The sequence below is a fragment of the Magallana gigas genome, chromosome 1 (assembly GCF_963853765.1).
Source record: "Magallana gigas chromosome 1, xbMagGiga1.1, whole genome shotgun sequence".
Lineage (NCBI taxonomy): Eukaryota > Metazoa > Mollusca > Bivalvia > Ostreida > Ostreidae > Magallana > Magallana gigas.
In genome coordinates this window covers 9074089-9085152 of record NC_088853.1, presented here as the reverse complement: position 1 = coordinate 9085152, position 11064 = coordinate 9074089, and the positions used below count along the sequence as shown (strand labels likewise).

Sequence of the window (11064 nt, the reverse complement as noted above, 5' to 3'; positions counted from 1 at the left end):
ATGCAAACTTTAAGAAAATTCGGGGTGTCTGCTTCTTTCAAGGTTGAGGTAAAGAAATTAAGATCTAAAACTTCCGCTTAGTTTAACAAAATTTATAAAGCACGAACACACACACTATTGTGTTTATGTTACTTAAAGGGGAACTTTGTTGAACGTCCCATGTCCAATCCAAGACATAGACTCAATATTTGCATGGTGTTTTTTTTTCTTTTTTTATTGGCTTTCAGTCCCATTTCCGATTAACTTTTAAATTAAAACGAAAATTTAATATACTACAGAGTAGACAATATTTTCAATTCAGTTGTAAAATATATATTTCTATGATAAGCGTATACATTGAAAAGAAAATTTAAAGAATCAGAATGTTTTTCTGTTAAGTGAATCTAGAAAAGGTCGTTGTTTAATCAACACGTATTTAAAGTACTTTAGAGGACAATACCCCTAGTGGTAGGACAAGACAAAGTAAAAAATCTTAAAATTGAACTTGTTTCCTGTATATTTCCTTTGAGTTCATATAAAATGGTTAAATGAAATTAAAAGGAAACTGGAAGAGTGATAGAAAAACTCAGGGAATCTCTTCTAGGAATGAACGGCTTATGATATTAGTTTTTAGCATTAGTTGTTGTTATGTTATGCCAACTTAACAAGATGCATTATCGAGGATATATCGCGTTGTTTTGCTACTTTTCGAAATAGCAAAGAACAGGCTATCTTTACATTTGTTTGGCAAAGTGTACTTCCGAACAAAATTGTTATGCAAAAAAAGAATTTATTTAACTATAGCATCAATATTTATATGAAAGCGTCACTGCATAGTTAACAAATAAGAGCGACGCGCATTACGCATGCATATAGTGAAGTTTGCCGGATGTTTTATACGGACACAATGCTGATCGTTCGAAACTAATTCAATGTTCAAAGTTATCCCGATAGCCTTTTAAATAAAAATCATTACTTTCTTTTGTCAGTCAGTCCATTTCTCTGTTTTCCTGCCCGCAGTTTTTCAGATATACACCAATGGAAGAGGTCTGGAAGCTTTATCAGATGATTTTCATGTGTACCAACAAGCGTAACAAGAAATCGACACAAGTTTTGGCGGAAATCAGTGATAAACGGAGAATAATGTGTATTTGATAGATCTATTGAGTTCAAACTTTCAGCGATGTTTGACGAAATAAAGTAGATGTGTCATTAGACGTTCACATTATTCTGCCATCAAACTATATACAGTACGCCCATATAAAAATTGAAATTGAAAAAACATGGTGATTTTTACTGAAAAATATATTGTTAATTGTTCTCCAAGCAGCAATAGTGTGAACAAAATAGATTGGTCTCTAAAACTTTTTCTAACATTTAAAACATTAAAACAATGCCACAAATCTCTCTCTCTCTATCTCTATCTCTCTCTCTTTCTATCTATCTATCTATCTATCTATCTATCTATCTATCTATCTATCTATCTATCTATCTATCTATCTATCTATCTATATATCAAGTTGATGCAAAATAAATCAGTATTTACATTAGTAAATATAGTAGAGTATATCTATTTCAGAGACGACGGCGACGTCAGATCCTAAAACTTTAGCAGATTGGTCAATATTACACATTTGTTTCAACCCCCTTGGATCACGTGAGCATTCGGTACATATATACAGGACTCCGAACAGAAATATACAACGTTTGACAACGACTGTGGAGAACATTTAAAGGCATGGTAAGTCATATATGATTTCTCACATATTAGTAATGTAAAATTTATGAAAGATATAAGAGAGACGACCATTACTTTTTCTATTTAAACAATAAAATGCTTTCTGTGGTGATTTATCCGGGATATGAGGTTGGCGACATTGCAGAGAAAATACATAACCCGCGTTAGCAGTTTATGTAATTTTTTTCTGCAACAATCGCTACCTTCCTAACCCGCATGAATCATCAAAGAAAATATTTTCTTGTTTACATTTACATCTTTCTATTAACAAATTTAAAAAATGAGTGTAAAAAGTAAGTAAAATTCACTTAATGACTCTCAATGTACATCAGTATGCTAGCTTAAAGAAACAGCCAAATCGTCTTCCGTGAGAATTTGAGTCTGACATCATCATGATTATTTCGTGCAGTCCGTGATTTTCCTTAGCACAGGATCAATCTCTGCCATTCTGTCAATTGAAAGGTGACTGAAAGGTAACTGAAATGCGACTGAATGGCATATGTGTGCCATTCACTCACCTTTCCAGACCATTTAGTTATCATCCATCCTGTGTAGGTCGGCGTAGGTTTCAACCAATCGATAAACGGGGTGTGTAGATTTCAGAAGAAATTCTCATTAGAAATAGAGGGAATCATACTCGGTAGATGTAAATATATAAGATTAAATAATCTTAATACAGTAAAATGGCTCGAATGGTTGAATAAGCAAACCAACCGCTAACAAAAAAATAATGCTATGTTTCAACAGTTTAAAACGTAGATTAGGTTTCGCAGATAGCCCTCCCCTCAAGGACTGTTTAAATCAGAACATCTTACCGTTTTGAAACTTTATATCCATTACAAAATAGGATGGTGAGAGAGAGAGAGAATCATTGGACGCTCCAAAATGAAGATTTTAGAAAGCGACACATTAACAGCCTTATTCTGATTTGTAGCATCCATGTAGTCATTATAAAAAAATGTGCGACTTTGTTTTACTACTACGGACAGACACTGTTTATTTGCAAAATCTAGTTGGGGGTTCCTGTCAACATGTTTAACGTTTTACTTTTATTTTATGCAATACCCAACACAAAAACAATTTTATGAGATTAAAAAGATCACAAATAATAGATTTTCCTGGGAAGCCCATATCGAAATATATTCCGTTTTCCAGTAATAAAACAAATACTTTCAAGAACTCTCATTCCCTCATATAAGGAGAAAGCCCCATATCCAAGAAAGTCCTTAATGTTTTGCACAACTTTTGTTATAAATGTATTTAAAAAAGATAAAAAAAATAAAACGTTACGGATTAAAAAAAAGAAGAAGAAGCACAATTGAGCTTTTTAAAACATAAATTTTGATTTGATTTCTTAAGTAGTATACATGGGTAAATCACAGAAATAAAACTAGGTGGAAACGTTAAAAGTGTATGCATTAAAGAGCCTCGGGGAGAATGTTTCATACATACGATTTCCTTTAATGTTTTAACAGTGAAAGATAAACATAGAGTAAACTATATGCAAATGACATGTATAAAGTTAATTGACTGGATAGTTTATCTGTTTACTGCACTCAAAGTCTGGTCGTATATCCGAATCATCACCGACATTTATATAAAAATATATAGGAAAAAAGGGGGGTTATGTTTAATTTATTTTGTAAAAAATTACAAACATACAATTTTCTTTTAATTTTCAGCGATAAATGGATAACGTATACGTTAACTTTTTGCTTAATTAAAACGAAATTGACAGGACAGTTTTTATGCTATCCGCCCTCATAGTTTGGTCGTAAAAACGTGTCGTGTCAGCCATTTTACATAATTGAATAGAATAAAATTTGCAAATTTTAATTGACGCTGCAAAAAAAACCAACAACAAACAAACAGAATGCAAGACGTTTATTGCTGTCAATTGTTACTTCAAAGTCTCAACTGACGTCATTAAAAGACGTTTACTCCGACGTGGATAACGTCAATTTCTTAGAAGCGGCGAAAGGATTAAAATACTTTTAAGCATTACTCCAACAATTCATTTCACTTATTCACATAATTTTCATGATAATTATTTTTTTTTAATAAAAAGTTATATATCCTGTACATTTGAACATATTATGTTGCATTTGCGTTTTACGACAGTAAGCGCAATACCCTGCGCAGACGGTGCAAAATTTTAAACCCACAACCGACCAAAGCCACTTTCACAATATGCGTATGAGCAGAAGCGACAAAATATCCGTGCGACCGAAAACAATAGATATGAACCGTAAACTGTTGATGAAATAATCGCATTTAAAAAAGTATAAGTACGAAATTAGCACGATCTAAGCGAGCGTTTGGCGATGTTAACTCATTAAATCTTGTGATATATCCTGCGTCTATATGAGACTGTTGTACTGTCAAAGCGACGGTTAAAAGATAATGCGATAGGACCGCGCAAGACCAGGTGATCGGACGATTGAACGTGCGTCAATGCGATTAGACGTGCCCTCATGGGTTACATGGTACGAATGCTCGTGCGAGTCAGATGGGTATATAAACCGCTCAGTTCCGACCCTCTTCAATAGACATAGTTGAAGTGAGAGAACATGTCGCCAAAGTAGAAAAAGAGATACAGCTGCATTTTTATTATACCTCAATATGATTATTTTATCATATCTGATTAGTCTAGAAAGACACGTGACAGGGCGATTTCATTGGAAAAAACAAGCCGATATGAGCATACGATGTATACAAATATGATTAAATCAAACATATTTAATCATTATGATTATTTTTATATCACAGAACCAGCTTAATTATCTATGATTCGTAATTATGAAAGAAAAGTGAGACAGTAATATAGGACATCAAACAATCACGACGTTATTGCTATTGAAAAGTCAAACAATTTTTAGAAATCAACATATTTTGTTTAATCATTTGTTCTTGTATTTTTTGGTATCAGAAAACGTTTATTGCATCTATGTTCAGGGAATATGAAGATTTATTCCCCAAGAAAAAACAAATATGATTCTTCTTGGAGAAATAAATCTTCACTTATCCTAATCATCATGCAATAAATGTATATTGTCAATTGTGGTCTGAAACAGAGATGCTTACACAGGGTAAACATACATGTACTAGTGGCAAAGCATGGCATATTGAGGCCGATAAGTTGTGCAATGATAGTAAAACGTTGCAAGATTACATGAGACATGTTGAGCAGCAGTCTCATATAACACTCGCATATACAGCAACGATTCATCTTACGACCTTTAAAAATCGTGCACTAATCTTCGAAGTACATAAAACGTTGTAAAACGTTCGTACTAATGTTCGTGTGTTGCACTGCGATGATTTAGATTCCATTCGGTGGCGTCTGAATAGTGTGCATGTCCACTATTTTAAAGAGACTTGATGCGAGCACTAAAACGCATGGAACGAATGCAAGAGATCGTGCAACGTATGCGAGAGCTCGTGCGAATCTGAAAAATTCCGATCGCAAAGTGTTGTCAAGTGCTCGTGTGCGAATTATGAAAGGGGCTTTACAGATAAATGATTTAAAACTACTTGTTATGGATTAACTCGGGAACCTTTTAAGGTACACGAGATCCACTAAAATATTTAAAGGGGAATAACGTTTCAACTTAAAACAAGAAGAAGCGATTTCACATTAATCTTATATATATTTTTATCTTAGAAAAAACTAATCATTTATATTTTTATGTATGTTTATACTACATTTTATTTTCAGGCCTATTACATTTCCAGTACTATTCCTCTTAGCGACAATGTTCGCATATTTGACATGATTGGCAAAGAAGATAGAGACAACAATTATAAACTAAGCATATCAGTAGCAAGAGGAGGAGAATTTTCAACAAAGAAAATGCAATTAATTTGTGACATTAATATTTCTAGAATAAATTCAGCCGGAGGGGTTTATATTGCACAATATAATGGCGATCCGCTGGTGACTGCGTATGGAAATGGTAATTCAGTTTATCGGCATGACAAACCAGAAAACAGTAATAAAGTGGTCTGGTCAAAAAACGAAGGGGAAACTCAAAACAATTCAAAGCTTCCAGAAGGATTTGTCATACAAGGAATATTGCATCATAGGGAACATGGTACTTTAGTTTGTCTCTGGAACAAGGAATGTGACGAAAAAAGTTTTGGAAAAGTATTTTCCATTGAAAACGACTTCGAAATATTTGCAGAAAAGAACCGCCGTTTGTACGTTTGTCCCACCTACATAGCAGAGAACGGCAATGGGGATATCTGTGTCTCCGATACCAACGTCGTGGTTGTCACGGACGCCCTGGGTGTGTTTAGATTCCGTTATGAAGGTACCCCGGATACCGAGAACTTTGATCCATATGGCATATGTTGCAATTCATCGTGCAATATCATTGTCGCAGACATGAAAAACAACACCATTCACATTATTGGCCCTGATGGAAAAATTAATAATTACATCAAAGACATAAGAATGCCTCGAGCTCTATGCATCAGCAAAAACGACGATCTTTATGTAGGAGAATGGGGTACAGATTCAATTAAAGTCTATTCAAAAACAACTTAAATTTACAAGCAATGTTATTTGTTTTGGATCAAATATCTAAGAAACTACTATTGCCTGCTTTCCTATTTGTTGAGTTTATTATATAATCATTTTCAATGCTTAACACTTCATTTCTATTTACATAAATTTGCTGGCTTTCTTAACATATAAAATTTGCGAAAGCAGAACATTTTGCCTTATCTTGATATATAAATTATATCACAAAATAACTGTTACATACATCCCACATGTATTTAGGGAATATTCAAATAAGTCCTAAGTGTGAACTTTGATCGTCGCTTGTGAAATTGCACTATAACAGCATTCAACGTTTGTGAAGTCATAATAAAACTTATCATGTAACCTATGACTACACTGTCTGTGTTACCGTGTAATATTTACAGTAGCTTTCCACAATGTTTTCATGCAAATAAAAAAATATGTTGTACATGTTGAATGTATATATATTAAATGCCAATCTTAGTTTCAATCTTTACTTTTTAATGACACATCCTGAGACAATAAAAAAAAATCCCGTGGAAACTGTGAGAGGTATGGATGTTATATTTGACCGTGAAACTTTTTTTTGTTTTCATATTGTGACTTTAAAGCTGTGCTACGATGTACTATGGAAAAACAAATAATGACTTTGACAATAACTTCAAAATGCATTACATTTGAGACCAACTGCTGCAATAGTGTCTGTATAGCCCCTAGAAGTGCAGGGGGGCGGGACCAATTTTATGTCATGAAGATGAAAGGGAGGGGAGGGTTATCAGATATAGCCCCAGACGATGATTGGTAAAGGGGGAGGGTTATCAGATATAGCCCCAGACGATGATTGGTGTCAATATGACCCACAATGTGCATAGAAATGAGATATGAATTAAAGATGAGCTGTCTTATACTGGAATTTGCTTTTCCTGTGTTTAAATATAAATATTTAATCCTAATATGAAATAAATGTTACTGTTTATGACTGGTTTTGAAATATCATTAACATTTACGATGACAGCTTCAATATATAATTGAAATGTATGAGACTAAATGCATCCACACGACAAAGCAATTATTGTACTACTAACTGTATTACCTGTGCTGTGGTTTTTTATGACTTCGAAATAATTAAAAACATTTCTGAGATTAAGTGCATTCAAGTAATGGAGTACGACTTGGGCTATATAGAAATCGACTCATCTTACAGAGGTTTTACAGGCAGTAGCTGAAAGCGGAATGTTTTCTTAGATTGTCAGTGAAATTAAGTACACGGACATAAGTTGTTTAAAAAAAAGGAATCAAAATGGTCATTAATGTTATTAGCTTAATGTATTTAATTAGTGACGCATACCGATAATACATGTTAGTGTTGCACCATGTTATTACTATGAGTTAAAGGAAGGAGGGGGGGGGGGTATTTAAAGTTGTTTTAGTAGAAAAAAAAAGAGGGAAGTGAGGCAGATAAATCACCGTACAACAAATGATATAGGAAGGGGGGGGGGGTGAGTTACATATAACAGCATAGTGTCAATAGAAACCAGTGGGAGGAAACATATTCGACTTGTGGTAATATATATAAGTCCCAGGAAATTCGTCTTAACGTATATTTGATTGTTCCTAAATAAAAACAACATATGGAGGTTATATACGAAGACCCTGAACCTAACGATACATTTTCATGGAAAAATTTTCCAAAGTCAATTTTTTATAGAAGAATGTTGACAATATTATTTCTAAAATGTTCTGCAGAAGAAGTTATAAGAAATGGGAAATTGTTTAAAAAAAGGAGATGCATGGCATGTGACTATGACCATCCGTCCGAGAGAAGACCACACATAGAAGGGATAGGGGAATGTGATCTGTCGACTATCGTGTCTGTGTATTATCATGATCTACTTGTTAAAACATATAAAAATGCAGAGGAAAAATTGTTTAAAAACTTTATCAAAATTTGCGATGAAAGAAATATATCACAAAGTGTTATGTCAGATTTTGTAGTTGGTTAAACTATAATTATAGGACCAAAGCAGATTGAGTGAACGGAGCTATAAACGACTATGTTTGTCTATTATTATCATTAGAGTGAAAAAGAAGAGTATCTTATTGGGGGGGGGGGGGGTTATGACTTGCAACAGGATAGATATTTAGAATGAACTTCATCACTACAATATATATAAATATATGAAGTGGTGATGGGGGGAAAAAGAATAAAATTTAAAATGACGAATCAAATATAGGAAATTACCTATGTTAAGTATAAATAAAGGTGAAGGTTTGTTTTCTCTACATTATTCGGAAGTATGGACATGGAATCGAATTCAAAAGTTAATGATTTGATGGTGTTGGAGTGTGAAGAAGTATTAAAACTATCGGTCAGAGTGATGCGGAGAAGGCCCGTCGGACAGGTGATCGTTTATTGCACAATAGTTGCTATGATGACATTATTATCTGTTAACACGGTTATTCTTGAAGGGAAAAAAGAAAAAGAAATTAAAGTAGAGGCTCTATATGCCCGTGACTGTACTCAGTGGAAAAGCGAGAATTCCACAGGACTAAAACTAATGTGCCAATACGTGAATAAATTTCCGCTCAGCGAAGACATCTGCATGCGAATCTGCGTCAAAGAAAACAATGTAGCAAAAGATATTCGACGCTATAGAGGACACGAAGCAACAGAAGAAGGAATTCAGTTGATTCTCAACCAGTGGCTGTATTTAAAATCATCAGTAAGACATATAGATTCCTCAATTACAAAGAGTGATTCGAAAGAGAATGTGAGAAAACATGTATTTTTCCGATGTATATAATAAAAATTAATTTTGAAAAAGAAGGTTGTCTGGGTTTTTTTTTAATTGTGTATAAGAAGAAGACGAAAAAAGTGGAAATTTTTACGGTAATAAATTGCACGTAGACAAAGCCTTTAAAAAAAGTAGGAGGAGGAGTCAGAGGTTTAATTAACGATGAAACGATTTTGAAATTAGGCTCTAGATAGTGTTAAAGAAAAATGGGAAGAGTCAAAACTAATATTTAAGAACACATCCACTTAATTGAAAGCACTGTGAAAAAAAAACATCAACATTTTAAAAAAAAAAAATACTACATTGATTGAAAGTAAAGAGCAAATATGGAAGTTATATATTTAGCAAATCTTGGGAATGAAAGAGAAGTCAGGGTTTGCATAGTGAACAATACAAAAGAAATTGCAATAGGAGAATTGGAAGGCGATGACCGGCAAGGTATTACGTTGGACAGATGCCAGTGGACACACTTAATGGGTTCTGCTCAAAACGCAACAAAAGCAATGCAAAGTATGCAAGAAGAAGAAAACAGCGAAGTCAATTATATGCAAGATTTGGGAGGCGACATTTATCTTCAAGTACATTCACCATTTCGATGTGTTACTGTAAGAAAATTTGTATATTCGCCATACAGTGATCCCCTTTTACCTTATCCGCATTGTCCAGCATACAAGGGGAAAGAATTGTGCCCCACTAAAGACGGTATAATTCTAGGTGTTTTAGAATGGAACCGTTTGACTGAACGCTTGCAGCTTATATACATTTTTTTAAATTGAATATTTAATTTAATTTAAGGGTGTTCTATGGTTATAATAAGATGTACAAAAAAAAAATAATAAATAAGTAAAATGTTGAGTTTCATAGTTTTATTCAGTAAATTGTAATCTTTGTACAGAAAATCAAATTACAAGGAAAAATGCATAAAAAAGTCACATATAAGAAATGCACCAACAAAAAAATCCCCCAGAAAAAAAGGATGACTAAAAAGGAAATAGACAGAACATTAATCTCGTTTGAAACATTTAAATGAAATGTCGAAAAAGATTTATAATTGATAAATTTGAAGCAAGAACTCACGAAATACCTACAGAAAAAGAGGTAATATACAAAGAATGTATTATAAAAAAAATAATGACTTTACAGAAATAGACATAACATCAATCTTTTTAAAAACATTTAAATGAAATGTCAGAGAAGATTTATAAGTAATAAAACGTATAAAAAAAATCTCGATTTCAAATACATATCAAATGATAGATATAGGAATATGTCGTTAACATAAGAATCTCGTTAAATTTACAAAAAAAGGTTGAAAAAAGTCACGAAAATGAATGTATTTGTTAGTAATTAGTTACATAAATTATTAAAGTTACGCCGAATAGCATTTTGGAATATGCAAAAAAATGCCGAAAAATAAAAAATCTATCAATCATGGCTAATGTCCGGACCTACTGTCATACCAAGAAAACTTCAAATTCCGGAAATTAGAGGAGAACCGGAGAATCAAAGAGTTCGGAGAGAAAAACTCGTCTTGGAGAAATTCAAAACTGAAATTGATCTTTTACAAATGAGGGGAAAATACAATGAAGATAAGTTTCAATCTATCGACCATGAAGTTTATCTGCACTTCCAAAAAAACTTACAGCCAGATATTCTTGAGAGAATAATAAAATTATGGAACGATGACTGTTTCAAAGAGGAAACAAACTCAATCGAAAGATGGACAAAATCGGAAAAATGGCTATTAGCATTTGAAAGAAAATTTAAAGAAGAATTCAGCGGTAAAAATCCTTTCTTCAAAAAAACCACGGATGACTTCCCCAGAAAAAAACACTGGAACGATCAAAAAGCAACCACGTCTTCGAGAAACAGCTCTGAAAATTACCCCAATAGAATCAACTTTAATGACGGTCAAAATCGCAATTCAAAAGATCAAAACAGACCCACAATCAACACATTCAAGGGATTTGGTAATTCCTACAGCAGAAGACCAAGAATTCCATTTCATGAAAGGCCTCATCGGT

The 11064-nt window shown here is 33.3% G+C and overlaps 1 long non-coding RNA gene across 1 annotated transcript; it reads left to right on the top strand.

Moving 5' to 3' along the window:
- Positions 1–1566: 1566 nt before the first annotated feature.
- LOC136274761 (uncharacterized) lies at positions 1567–6735 on the top strand. Its single transcript, XR_010713182.1, has 2 exons — positions 1567–1720; positions 5436–6735. It is a non-coding gene; the product is annotated as an uncharacterized lncRNA (long non-coding RNA).
- Positions 6736–11064: the final 4329 nt, after the last annotated feature.